General features: G+C 47.8%; 1 protein-coding gene across 6 annotated transcripts in view; it reads right to left on the reverse strand.

Annotated features, from left to right (window-relative positions):
• Positions 1–13,748, reverse strand: part of Arntl (aryl hydrocarbon receptor nuclear translocator like) — a 100,575-nt gene extending 86,827 nt beyond the window's left edge. For 2 of the 6 annotated variants that reach the window (XM_027410112.2, XM_027410116.2), the window contains exons 1-2: positions 13,597–13,734; positions 5,553–5,791 (exon numbers count right to left, since the gene is read on the reverse strand). The gene's annotated coding sequence lies outside the window, so the exon portion shown is untranslated. Of the gene's footprint in view, positions 1–5,552; positions 5,792–12,852; positions 12,983–13,596 lie in introns of those variants that run through there. The other 4 variants (XM_027410111.2, XM_027410114.2, XM_027410118.1 and 1 more) reach the window with 3 other exon arrangements.
• Between the last annotated feature and the right edge of the window lie 253 nt (positions 13,749–14,001).

A 14,001-nucleotide genomic window follows, 5' to 3' on the forward strand; every position in this document is an offset into this window, starting at 1 on the left:
GTCATAGGTGAAAGGCCCATCTTCAGCAAGGGATCTTTCTACCATGTCAATCACACTGGTGAACTTACTTCCACTTGCTGACAGCTTAAGTCTTTTTGAATTATCGAGAGCCCCTTCCTATGCCTGGGTACAAAGTGGCTTCTGAGTTTGTGAACAGTGAACTGTCGTGCTCTCTAGATGGCTGTGCTTGCCCCTAGGTTCAATGGCTGCCTAACTTCTGGTCCCTGATCCTGGCACCATCCATGCTCCCTTCCACACCGGACTGTCTTCCACTCCAGACTCTACCAATCATTCACCATTGCCACCATAATGGCTGGCTACCATCTTCCCCAGTGTTCCATCTCCTCTTCACACTGATCTTGCTAAGCACAAAGCCTCCCAATTAAAACATTCCCCAGCCTTGTATGTGCTGATAGAACTAAGATCTGGCCACTGGGAGAAAGAATTACTGATTTATGGTCTTCCCCATAAAGTGATATGATCCTGCCACCCTGGTTCTTTCCATGGGAGAAGGTAAAATGAGATTTTTACCTCCAGTCATCAAGTGGAAGTGATTTGTTGATGACACCAGGCCTGAACACCCTTCACTCTGAACTGACACATAAGAAGTCACCCTCCACCTGGGCTCAACTATTGTGGGAGTCAGGGGTCTGTGGGTCTCCTTAACAGAGGAACTAGCCCAAGTAGCTTGAATGACACCATTTCTACACACCCCTAGTAAAGTCCTTTGATGGCCATTAGGGTTGTTCATATCTGTGTATGAAAGTGTTGGTTCTGTGTTATCTGATGGGAAACTTTTTAATAAAGGACATCACCACAGGATCTCAAAGGTGAGTTCAGCTCCCATCAGAGGAAAACTGAGAGAACCCAAAAAAAGGAAATCAGCTTTTCCATTTACAGCAAAGGCACTGCAAGCTGAACCAAGGGCCAAGGCTAACGTCTCTATAGAAACTTATCACAGGAGCTTGTGTTACTGACCAATGGTCAACTTCTTTAAAAAAATTATATCAACTTCATGTTTTGTCATCTGTAAAAGCCTTGAGATTTTTTTTAAGACGGGGAGGGGGGGCTTTTGACCCAGGAATCTACTGCAAAGGAAATGTGTATACTGTGTATCATCTTGGGGAGGTACGTATCAGCTGAATCCAAGACAAGAAGCAGTCATGTGATCTTTTATTTACTGATTCAGTAACAGTATAGCACAAAGCACATCAAGTTAACCATTCCTGCAGATCCTACAGGCTTCTAAATCCAGTATACAGAACATTTAAGGACAACTTTAGCAAACAGGGGGAAGGGGAAACCTGGATAAGCTTGGGTAGAATGGAAGCTAAAGTCAAAAATGCAGCTTCAAGCCTGGGTCTGCCACTGCCCAGCTGTGGAGCCCTGGACAGTGACTCACACTCTCCAAAATAATCCCCCAGTCTACACACGCAGACTCCCTAACACCTGTCTCCCTCCCGGGTCATCACAGAGACCAAATGAGCCATTGCCTATATATAAAAACTGCTTAGCAAATCGGTTGGGAATGTTAGAGGCACTGTTGGAAAAGGCTTTTAAGAGACGAGTCTGATGACCACCATCCAGAAACCCTAGCAGTCTAGATGCTGCCCAGCCACTCTGAGAGACCTAGAGAAATCTCTTGTCCAATGGCTCCTTATGGACTAGCTGGCATAGCTGGCAAGAGTCAGTCTCTCTGCTTCGTTCATCACTGGCATCCATTTGCTCACCAGCCACCGAGCAGCCGGCAGGACATCAGTCATGGGCTGTGAAGAAAAGAGAGCTGCAGTGAGCTGGGGCCACTGCATGGTGATATGTCTATCAAGCAAAAAAGGGTTCCCGGGTCCCAGTGTGCTATGAGAAGACCCTAGACTGAGACAGGAAGCACGCTGCAATTCAAGAAACAAAAAAGATTTCAGCTGTTAAAAAAATGCAAGCTCTCAAGTAAAACTGGGGTTTAAGTCCCAGTTTTTCCACACAGCATTCGCATCAACTGAAGTACTCCTTGAGTTTCAGACTCCCCAACAAGAGAACGAGACCTATGCCACCCACACTCCATAGGATTGTCAAAAAGAGTGAGGTGAAAAGACTAGTCAGCACTTAGCACAATGCTTAGCATACATCCACAGCCAGGGGTTAGGTACCACTATTAATACAGACGAACACATATATTATGCTGATGAAGTTAAGAGTTGGCAGATCACCAAGAAAGGTTCTGCTATGCCGTGGCAGCTACAGGCTTTACAACTGGCTATTACCTGGACAGTGTGCTGGCTCATTTATTAATTCTAGGCTAATGGAGGCTCTTCTGGATCTCTGCCTAATGCCTAAGGACAGAAAAACCATCTAAGAATGCCTGGCCAGCCAGTTGTTTTTCTGGTTTGGAGCTGCCCATCTCTATGCTGAGACATTCCCAGAGAAGAAAACATTTGAGTAACTATCTGTACCTAACTTTTCCATCCATGTCTGGGTATATGGCTCCCCATCTCTGGGTACAAAATGAGTAACTATCTATAAGCATGGCCCCAGGACTGGAGATTTAGGACAGAGGGCAGAATGCTTGCTCAGCATTCACAAAATCCTTGGTCCAATCCTCAGCACTGCACAAACAGGGTGGTGGCACACGCCTGTAATCTCAGCACTCAGGAGCTGGAATCAGGAGGATCAGAGGTTCAAGGACATCCTCAGCTACACTGAAAATTTAAAGACATCCTGGGCACAAGAGGCCCTATCTCAAAACAAAATCAACAACAAAAATGTTCCTAGCCAACAAAGAAGCATGAGTCAGCACCCAAGTAGTGGACAGCGCCACATCCTCCAGCCAAGCCCTGGAGGTGGCCCAGCTTTGCAGCAACACCTGTAAAAGCCAGCACAATCTCACTGGTTACAGCTTCAAAGCCTGCATTCTTCCTTTATCTCTCTCAAGCATCAGACCCACCCACACTGTGAAGGGTTGGATAAGAATTATTTTACCAGCTCAACAGACAACTGGGCTCAGTCTGAGACATCAGTGATCTGCTTAAGAGATGGTGTGGAAGCAGCCTGGAATGCAGTTATTCCATTCCTACTCCTGTGCTCCCTACAGACAAAACGTATTTGTTTTTTAACACTTTTCTTCCAGCATGATGCCTTGCCTCTGAAGAACTCATGACTGAGGTGTCTGGTCACAGCACAAGTGTAGTTCACACACTTAAAAGCCACTTACACTGGCAGATGTTTACATACTCCAGAACTCTAAAGATTAACTGGTAACAATCAAGCCCACTAACACAACTGTCAATTAACTGGGACTTCTGGCTTTGTGTCTCTCTCCATCTAGCCCATCAGTTCCCTCCACTCAGACCTCAGCTGCATTTAGCCCTCTGTGCTTCAATGTAACTGCAACATTCACACAGGACTCCTGTGTGAGTATTTAAGGAACATTATCATGGCATAACCAAATAATTTCACGGGCTTCCCACTGCCCACCAGTCTCTACTACTTTGATAGGTGTCTCTTTACTTTTCCTGTTGCTGTGATTAAAATAATAAAATCTCACAAGGGGCCAGTGAGATGGCTCCATGGGAAAAAGCACTTGCTACCTAATAACAAAAACCTGATAACCTGAGTTCCATCCTGGGACCCATTTTAACCTGGAAGTAGGGAGACCTGACTCCACAAAGTTGTCCTCTTCTACATGCTCACCATAGCATGTGTACCCAAACACATACACAACAATGATTATAATGGTGATAATCATGTTGACTTTTTTAAAAATATGCCAAGAAAAGCAACTTAAAGGAGAAGGGTTATTTGGGCTTGTAATTCCAGTGCAGTCCATAATGATGGGAAGCTTGAGAGGCAGCTGGCTACATGGCATCACATTCAGGAGCAGAGGGAGATGAATACTTGCATTCAGCTCCCTTTCTCCTTCTCATTCAGTCTGTAACGCCAGCCCACAGCATGGTACCACGCTCTGAGAGTGGGCACTCCTTCCTCAACTAAGCTAATCAACATAAACCCTCAGAGGCATAACTAGAGGCTAACCTAATCTAGATAGCCTCACAAGTGTGCCCACCTCTAGGAGATTCTACACATACGCCCCCATAAGCTGACAATGGATAATAACCATCACACTGGGTGTTCCAGTTTCATTCTGTTGCTGCAGCAAACCCCTCTGGCCAATAGCAACTTGGGAAGGAAAGGCTTTATTTCTTCTTGCACTTCCAGTTCATAGTCTGTCACTGAAAGAAGTCAGGGCAGAAATTCAGGGCAGAAGCCTGCAGGCAGAAACCACAGAGGAAATGTGCTTGCTGGATCATTCTTCAACTTTCTCAGCCTCAGGATGGTGCCCCAAGATCAGTCATCAATGCAGACAATCCCTCACAGACAGACACAGCAATCTGATCCAGGAAATCCATTAACAATTCTACTTTCAAATGACTCTAGGTGGTATGGAGTTGATAGCTAAATTGTCTAAAGTGTCACTAGGTAAACCTTGACTTGTCACTGACTTCCCTGTTTTCCCATCACACAGTGGGTTAAACACAGCCAGGTCTTGAATAATCTTCCACAGTTCAATTCCCACTTCAGAACTTCCCATTCTAGGTTAGCCAATTTCTGAATGCACTCTCATCATTCCCACCTCTGTCCTTTGAGTTATCTGTATGTATTCATATCCACCTGGAAGAAAAGCCCTACCCTCCTTGTCTGTGTGCTGGCATCTGAATGCAGGTCCTCACATATGTTCATCCTGCACTTTACAAATGAGCCACCGCCATCCCCCCCACACCCATGGGATGCTCTTTAAGGAATAAAAAAAAAAATCAAAAAACCGTAGGCTCCTGAGCCACAAAAAAATGAATCAGGTCTGCCCTTGGGTCTAGCCTGGTGCTTGGCATATAGCCCTTCAGACATCTGTTGACTAAATAATGAATGTGTTATTATGCCCAAATAAATGTGCAGTAAGTGAGCCTCAGATGATGAGGCTCAGCCACTGCTAAGCTATGCTCTGGAGCCAAGGAAAGACAGCATAAAGAGGAATGTCAGCTGAACAGTTAAATCCTCCATCAGTAAAGGGCACTCATCTCCAGCCATGGAGAATACAAAAAAACAGATGCCCAAAAGAAATAGCTACCTAGACTCCCAAATACATACAAGAGCAAGCCCCTGCATATATCCTGTAGCAAGGCAGGGACAACTGGGGTTTTTACAAAGCTCAGTTCACCTGTTGAATAAATAAACAGGTATTTATTGGGCAATTGATCTGTGCAGACACCAACTCAATGGCTGGTCCTGGGACATGGTGGGGAATAAACAGGTGACATTCCTGCTCACACTCTGGCACCCAAGGAAGAAGAAGAGGCTCCATGCACCCCAGCTCCACAGGGAAGTTCCCAGCACAGTGTCTCCTTGTACAAACTCCCTTTGGGCCTTCAAGTGAGGGGGTGAAAATGAACATATTGCCCCTAACTGACCAAACCGGGGGCAGCACTAAAAGTGCTCTGTCACCCAGCATGGCGGCAGTCCTTCCCTCCAGAATGCACCAAGGACAGACAGTACAGCATGCTCACCTCAGTCATTTTTTTCAACACTGCCAGCTGAGCTCAGCCACGAACGTCACTTAAATATCAAATGTCTCAAATGGCAGAGTGACCCAAGATGCCAAAAACAGGACTCAGAGGTGAGAAGGGCTGGGTAGCGCCCGGTGAAAGGATGGCTTTTTTCACCATGGTAAAACCCCTTCCTCCTTTGAAACAGAAGTCGCTTCTATCGTCTCCAGCCTTGGGCTCCTTTCCCCTCCAGCAGGATACTGAAAATAGATTTGCATTTAACATTTAAAACTGTTTTGGATCCCACACTCTTTTAGCTCTGTTCTCAGCTGCAAGCTCATCCCAGTCCCTGAGGGTTCTCACAAGTGTATTTCACAAGCAAACAAACCAGTCACCATGTTTATCCCTAAGAGTCCAAGAAAAGGTGATTTACATAATGATTTGGGAGATTAGATGACCAAGAACACACAATTCCTATCTGGATCAAAAGTTCTAGGAAAATATTCCTTTTGATTCATTTTAAAAGACAGATAAGGGAGGGGGGACTGTGAAAGCAAAACTACTGAGCTCTAGCCAAGGGAGCTTCGAAGTTTCCCTCATCCCCCTGACTTGTACTGCTAGAAGAATCTGGAGGAGGCCCATTTCCAAGCAGGTTTGCACAATTGAGGTCATGTTTCATTTTCCTGTTGCTCTTCGAAAACACGGGATTTTATAACTGAGAAGACCCTGAGAAATCAAAGTTCCAAAAGGAGTATTCCTTCTCAAGTGCCTCAGCACAGCACCGCATTGGCTAACAGTACCCTCCACTCTGAGTTCTACTGCCTCATTTATAAAACAACGGACCAACTCTTAAGGGCAGAAAGGTTAGGGAAGAAAATTCCTTTCATAAAGCTTTCTGACAGGCTGAGAATAGTAGAAGTGACTAAGATAAACAGCTAAAGCCAGCAGTAAATAACTGTAACGCACCACAGATGAGGGCCTTGCAAGCTGCAGCTTAATTAACGCTAACACTGCTTTAGAACAAAGCCATACGGTTTTGGCTACAGCTGTCCCTAAGTGGCTTTCCTGAGCTTGATGGGGAACTAAACCATTATTTAGTTAGGTTGCCTTTTTTTAAATATAGACAAACTTATGCCAAACTTCCATCAGCTGCATTACAAACAAACTTTTAAAACATTTAAGATGAGCATGCATGTCAAACAATATACAGAAGTCTGCACCAAATATAATAAAACAGTAACAGGCGGTGACACCTGTCAGCAGTACATTTATGAGGGAACCCTTCAAACTCTTAATTTGTTTGTATGTGACACAGCATATAAACAATGCCTTGCATGAAAGGCCCTCTAAGCAGGGAACAGTGAACCACCAGTTACATGATATGAGCAAATGCTTTAATTCATCTTGCAGGTCTTTGACTCTGGACTCAAGGTTCCTGAGAAAAGAAAAGAGAGAAAGCATCTGGCCACAGAAACTCAGACCCTTATACCAGCTCTTACTTCCATTGCACTCAGCAATGAAGCTGCCTCCAACATCAGGACCTTGGTAGCAGTCCATGGAAACTGTACCTGGATCTTTCAGAAGCTGAGCTCAAGTCACCTTCTCAGTGAGGTCTTCCCTGTGGAGCCTACTAAAGCATCTTCCCTGACAGTGCTTCCTACGGTTTTCACTCCCTTTGGTTCCTTTGTTTACTGTCCTCCCCCTTCACCTGGTAGCCTTCAGGAACTCCCACTGGAAGAAGGGGTGAGTGGAAACAGCAGGAAGTGAGGGGAAGACAGTTCATCATCAAACAATTGAAAAATGAAGGAACTGACCATCCTGATTAGGCAGGAGATAGCAATCTGCCCACTGTGAAATAGCATTGCTTTGGAATAAATGACTAACAAGCAAAAGGAAGGGGGTGGGGTGAGAGATTCAAGGTAGGCAGAGGAAGGGCGGGAGAGGAAGGCCTCTCTGGCCAAGGGACATTCAACAGGAGAGAGTTTGACCTCGTTAGACAAGCAGCATGGAAGCTCAGGCACAGGGTCTGGTAATGGAGGTTGGAGACAGGGGCAGGGATGGCCCAGAGGGGCAGAGGCAGCCTTGAATGGGCCAAGAAGACTGGACACAGGGCATCTGCCTGGTCATGTTGAATGGAGAAAACCCAGAGGAGTGGCGAGTGGAGCAGAAAAGTGAAAACAGGTGGTATTGATGGTCTAAGTGAGAAAGAGTAAGCAGCTTGGAGACAGAAGTCACCAAGATGTCACTGCATCTCCTCTCTCAAAAGGCAACTTCCAGCCTGTCTCACAGCAGCACCCCAGGCCAGATCCAGATCCATTCCCAACCAGCCTGCTCCAGATCCCCAGCAAGGACAGCAGAGTTCAAAAGGGGACACTGAGGGCAGAGCATCACTTTTCACATTGTCAACCTGAGGTTAATTCTGTTCCAGAGAGCCAGTGATCATTACCTTTGGGGGGTATATAGTTGAACATTATATAACCCACTTTTACGTAACAGGTTCTTCACATAAAACATTGTTCCCTTCCATATCTAAATGTATTCAAAGGAAACAATTGGCATTAAAAACATATATATCTCCACCAAGGCTGGGGTACAGCAGTAGCTGGGGGGGGGCATATCTTTGGGATAAGGAGGACAAAGCTGAGAGACTTCTGAAGTCTCCTCCCTGGGGAGAGCTCCTAGATGTCTCTCACAGTGTCAGTGAGTCTCTTCAGGAAGCTCATCTGACAGGGGATCCTGGGGAGGAAGAATGGGCATCAGGGGCTTTCCTAAGAGCCTCAGACAGGCAGGAGAAAGCAAGAGATGACAAACAGACACCACAGGAGGTAGGAGGATGCTCACAAGCCCTTGTAACTGCTGATAGGGTAATATCCAAATGTGTGTCCCTTGTACCATGACAAGGACACCAGCACTGCTAGAAGGACAGTTCATACCATGCTTGTCAACTGAGACTAGTTCCCAATCTCTGCAAGCCTAGAGGGCTCCTAGTGTGATGTCTGGCACACGGGATCTAACACCCTGTCCCTCCCAGAAGGTTTTGGAGTCTACCAGATAGATCAATCCTGGCCCATCCCTTAGCAACTGAGTAACCTTGGGCAGTTTATAAAGCCATCGTATCTGTAAGTAAGGACAGTGGTGTGGGCTCACAAGAGAATGACAAAGACTACATGAGATGAATAAGCCTATGGTAAGCATCATATTTACTGGCATACAGAAAATGCCCAATAAATGCTAGTTACCACTGCAAAAGAGGAATTATTTATTCCTCTTTTGCAGTTGAAACAAATCAGACTCAGAGAAGCTCACTCATTTGTCCAGGTCACACAACCGAAGCATCAGTGAAAGGGGTAAATACATACAAATGCTTTACTCAGTCTATGTCCAAAACAATATTAACCAGGATATTAAATCAGCAGACCCTTTTTTAACCGAGGCTGGACAAACAGGAGTTTACAGAATTTATAAGGACAGCAAGTACTCAAGTAAAAACCATTTGCTATTATATTGCCACACTCAGAATTCCCCCATTCCAGCGCTCAGCATTCCTCTGAAGGGCATTTCATCTTCCTATCCCCAACTCAAACTCCCCTTCCCAGGACTGCTCTCCAGTGTGCATCCCTCCTTCTCCAGGCTCCAACTGGAATGGGCACTAGACAAATACATCCTGAAGGCCTCTTTCAGTTATTATTTGGGAGGAACCAAAATGAACTCCGCCAACGTGCTCAGTCTGGGCAAATAGGTTCGAGTTCCAGGAACAGTCCAACATGACATAGACCACAGTAGAACCTACAGGAATTAGAAAAGGGACAAGGTCTGGGGACACTGCTGCCAAATGTGGGGGAAGTCAAGACAAAGATGCTTCCTAAAGGTCCAAGTACCTGAGAAGGCAAAGAAGAGAGTGGCCACATGAAGACCTGGAGGTTGGGAAGGTTAGGCCTAGGACTGGTGCATGGGATGGACCACCCCTCAGCTTGACTGGACAGTCCTATGTACACAAGTGCAGGCCAGCATGTGGGCTGGATGTGGAGAGTTCCCCATGGCAGAGTGAGGAATCTGGCATAACAATGGGGAACAACACTACTGAGCCACTGCAAAGTGTGGTAAAGACTTTGACACACATGTCCTGTATCTTAGCTCATTCAGTCCACACTGCAACTCTGGGAGCTAGGGGTAGATCTTATCAGGAGGATGCCAAGATACAGAAGAAAAGCAAGTGGGCCACCAGTTATGAAGGTCAAAGCAAAAGCTGGAATACCAAAGAGTTGGGGCTCTAGACCACCTAACAAAACCACCTGGTCAAACAGCTGGGGGAAGACATAAAGGGTTCTAGGCTCTTAGGTGGTGTGCTGATGCAGGGGAGCAGGGCTTGAAGACAATTTGTAAGCCTGTAACCCCCAAGGCCACTACAGCTAGCTACAGGACACTACTGGACCTGCCATAGCTAAAGCAGGAAGGAGGAGGTAGACTCCAGGTGAGGTGGGGGCAATGTGGGCAGCAGAAGATAGATGTAAACCTTCAGCAGAAACAGAAAGAAAATCAAGAAAGCAACATGACCTAAAAGGAGGAGGAGGTGACTTCCAGAGAAAAAAAGATGAGTGAGAGAGCAAGCTGCAAGAGGACCAAAACAACCCAGAACTCAATGAAAGGTTTTAGAAACCGTAAGTAGAAAGAAGTAGAAAGAAAAGCTAGAGCAGTAGACTGTTCAGTTCTAGGGAGTCTGGCACCTAGCAGAGAGACATCCAGACTCGGGGGCACCTAGTATGGACACATGGAAACTGCCTAGTGTACAAGAGGCTCACAATGGGTCTACTTCTTCCTATTCCTAAATCAAAACAAAGGTTCTTCTGACACTGGTGGGGAGTCTGAGGGCAAACAGTACAGAGGACATTCTGGTGACAGGAGCCTGGCAGAGGTGGGAGGGAGTAGCAGCTGGCACCGAGGAAAGGCTTCCTGTGTGCTAGGCATCTGACATGCATCATGGCCTGTCATCCACACACAGACTCCAAGAGGCAGGCATTGTCACTGCACCAAAGAAGCAACACTGAGGTCAGAAAAGTCAGACACTTGTCCAAAGCCACAACCCAAGTGCCAGCACCTTCTGACACCAGAACCAGGGGCTCCCGTGCACGCGAGAGCTCAGTGGGAAGAGGAATGTTTTCTCCCACTGGGAAGAGGGGAGGGGAGAAGAGGGGAATGGATAGAGTGTCCTGGTAAGGAAAGTGATGCTGAGGAGCTTAAGTCAGAGCAGGTGACTTAAGGCAGGGAGGAGAAAAGTTAATCTAGAAGCATATTTAGGGTCAATCTGAGCCTGTGGTAAAGGGACAATGATAGAGAAGACCCGAAGGGGAGGGCAAGCTTGTGTCCCTGAGCTCCTCACTCAACCTCAAAGCCTAGAAAAGGTTTTGTCTTTTCTAATTCCCCCTGGAAATGCCTACTTCAGTTAACAGAACACTGAAGTCACTGTCTGAAACTACAGTGCTATGAGTGGTAGGGGCTCTTTAATCTTCATGTTCTCCTACCACAGTGGGATGATGGTGGAATCACAGAAAGAAAATAGCTCATGGATAGAAGTCAGACTGTCCACCGAATATACATAAAATCATTCATTTTTGCATGCTCATACGCAGTACTGTCAATGCAGCCATGTCTTTCCGCACACTTTCAGATATCTGAGTCCCAGTGAGGCTGGTGATGTGAAGGAATCAATCTGAAAATACAGCCATTTCCTTTTCCTGCCCCGTGGCATGTAAACCTCTTCTGCAAATTTCAGAGACCCAGTGAATCGTCATCAATTATAAATCATTTGAAATGGATCCTTTTAAACACCATCTGTTGATCTGCTTAACTTTCCCATGAAGACAGGACTTTCGCGCAAATGTTCTGACAGCTGATGGCTTCAAGAGGTACATACCTACCCTCATTCAAATTATCAAGTACTTAAGAGGAATATAGAACCTAAGAGTGGCAGAAGCCCTTAACATCCCTTAGTTCAACTGTCTGAGACTTTCCATCTAAGGCGAAAATAACCCAGAAAGGCACAGTACCTTGCTCCACGTGGCACAGCCATCAGAGTCCCAGCCTGGGCTAGATCCCAGCTTCGTGCCTCTAACTCAGGTTTCTGTTCTTCTATACCTTATCGGAGCCTCTCCCATTTTAAACAGCAGTGATTGGAACAAAGTACAAATTTAACTGCTGTTTTAACATTATCATTATTCACTGGCGAAATCTAAGATAGAACCAAAATGCCGATACAGATCCAGCTTCCGCTGATACACCCAATTTCAAATCTGCCTAGAAAATCTCAAACCCTTCTAAATATGTTCAACAAATCATTTTAAAGATTTAGCAATAATGTAAACCCAGAAACACAGCAGAATCTGTAAGATCAAATTCTATATTTAAAAATTATATATTTTTGGGACTTCTCTGGTATGGAAATCAAATTTAACAGCAGTCATTTTCCCCCCTTTCATGCAAGCACAGGGAGCCTGAGATTATTCAAAACTGCTCAAGAGCAGCAACGATTATTTTAAGCTCATGATTCAACTGGTACATTAATTAGAAAATCCACCAACCCAAATTGACAGATCCTGGTATCAATGGGAATTTAAGAATAAAAATAATAGTTGTTAAGTAAAAATAGATTGAAAGGGGGCACGGCAGCAAATGTCAGAAGAACAAATGGCAAGCAAAAGTTGATCCAAAAAAATGCATTTAATGATCAGTTTACCTGAACAAATACAAAAACAAAAATTCCACGAAGATCTTGGCAATACTGGCACAGTCAAAAAAAAAAAAAAAAACAGTTACTCGTGAATACAGAATCTGATTTTTGGAAGTTGGGTGAGAAAACTTGACAAATAATTTCTTGCTGAAAAGTAACAATTTAGGACAGAAGAGGACCCGGACCGCAAGGGCCAAAGGGCGAAACTAGAGTAGGTGAGGGGGGAAAGAAGTGGAGAAGATACACGGGGAACAGGTGTGGGGTGATCCTGTCAGCTCGGCTAGCACACACTTGACAGCAGACGCCCGCCCATGTCCAAAGCAGCCCTTCCTTCCCCCAGCACCGATCGCGACCAGGTCTACGAACCCAGAGGATGGCTGCCATGTGGCCCCAAGTAAGCGTAAAATTCTACCTTCCACTTTTCCCAGCAAACCCGAGCTCCCCCAAGTTGCCAACGCCGAGGCAATATCCAACAGAAGCCTTTCTCTTCCTCAATTATTTGTCAAACCCGCATTGGAAGGCAGCTTCGCTGCGCCCTCCGCGCGTTTGCCGGACGCCCACCCGAGCGTAGGGTACCGTTCCCGAGCCATCAGGTACCTGCTCGAAGACCCAACAGGGAAATTTCATCCTCCAGGGCTACCCAGGTACCGGACGGCACAGGACCGACGGCAGTCTGCACACTGGAGTGGGCCTGTCCGTGCCCGCCAGGGGATTACCGGGGTCCGCGCTAGCCCCACGACAGGCCGAAGGCAGGAGCGGGCGTGAACGCCCCGACTCGACGGAGACGCCCTCCCTCCCCGCCCCCACCCGGCTCTGGAGAGGGAAGTGCAGAGGGGTTGGCAGAGCAGACGCTGCACAGCATCGTTCTGCCTGCGTCCTAGCCATCCATTCGCGGACCCAGAAGCTCCCGGGGACGCATCCCGGAGCTCGTTCCCGGCTGGGGTCATCGCCCACCACCCGGCACTGCTGTCTCTTTAAGAGGCCGCCGGCCGCCCCCTCCCGGGCCAGGTGGTGATGCCCGCGCGAGGAAGGTGGGCGCGCCCACCGACAGCGTCCGCCCCCCTCCCCAGGCCTCCCCCGCCCGCCGCGCAGCCCAGGCAGAGAAGATGGGGGTGCGCGGGCGCGTCGCCTTTAAGGGGCGCAGCCTCCCCGCGGCCGGGTGGGGGCTGGGAGTCGCACGGGCCCTTTAAGGCCGGCAGCGAACACGTCGGGCAGGGCTCCAGGCGGCCGGGCTGCGCCGCGGGCGGGGGCGGGGGCGGGGGCGGTGCGCCGGCCCGGGAGCTCGCGACCCCCGACGGGACGCCCCGGACGGCCGCTGCCCGCAGCCGTGCGGACACTCACCGTGGCTCGCCGCGAGCGCCCGCGCCCGCACCAGCACTCGGTTCCCGCGGCGGCGGCGGCGGCGGCAAGTCCGGCGCGGGTAAACAGGCACCTCCGTCCCTGACCTACTTTCTGCCTTCCCTAAATGTCGCACCACTAACCTACTTTCCGACCAATCCGCTCCCCGCCGGCCCAGGCCCGGCCCCCCGCCCACCAATCGCTGTGCCCAACCCCCCTTCCCCGCCCACCAATGGAGAAGCCTCGGAGCCCGGATACCTGCCTCTTCCCGCCAGCCAATCGGAGTGCGCGAATGGAGCGGTCTTGGCGGCCAATCCGAACCAATCGGCGTTAGGCTCCGCGGCGTGCTAGCCAATCGCTTGACCGATAAAGAAGCCACTGACCAATGGAAAGACGGCAGGGCTGGTT

The sequence above is a fragment of the Cricetulus griseus genome, chromosome 3 (assembly GCF_003668045.3).
Source record: "Cricetulus griseus strain 17A/GY chromosome 3, alternate assembly CriGri-PICRH-1.0, whole genome shotgun sequence".
Lineage (NCBI taxonomy): Eukaryota > Metazoa > Chordata > Mammalia > Rodentia > Cricetidae > Cricetulus > Cricetulus griseus.